This window comes from Sinocyclocheilus rhinocerous, unplaced genomic scaffold, assembly GCF_001515625.1.
Source record: "Sinocyclocheilus rhinocerous isolate Xijiao unplaced genomic scaffold, SAMN03320098_v1.1 scaffold345, whole genome shotgun sequence".
Taxonomy (NCBI): domain Eukaryota; kingdom Metazoa; phylum Chordata; class Actinopteri; order Cypriniformes; family Cyprinidae; genus Sinocyclocheilus; species Sinocyclocheilus rhinocerous.
The window spans coordinates 362,019-362,297 of record NW_015630020.1 but is presented as its reverse complement, the minus strand read 5'-3'; positions in this window follow the sequence as shown (position 1 = coordinate 362,297).

Sequence of the window (279 nt, the reverse complement as noted above, 5' to 3'; positions counted from 1 at the left end):
CGTCTGATGTTAGAGCGCCACCAACAGGTTTTGGAGTGCAAGGTCTGAGAAAAATGCAGTCGTATTCAGGGCCGGATTAACAATAGGACTAGGTGGGGCTGAAGCCCCAGGGCCCGAGCAACGAGGGGGCCCGTGATTGGCTGTAGAGTAGATTGACTGAAGCGTCAATCACCAAAGCCCCACCAGGCCCCAACTTATTAGCGCTATTATTTAGTGGAGCTTTGCCGTATATATACAGTATATATATATATATATATATATATATATATATATCATTAT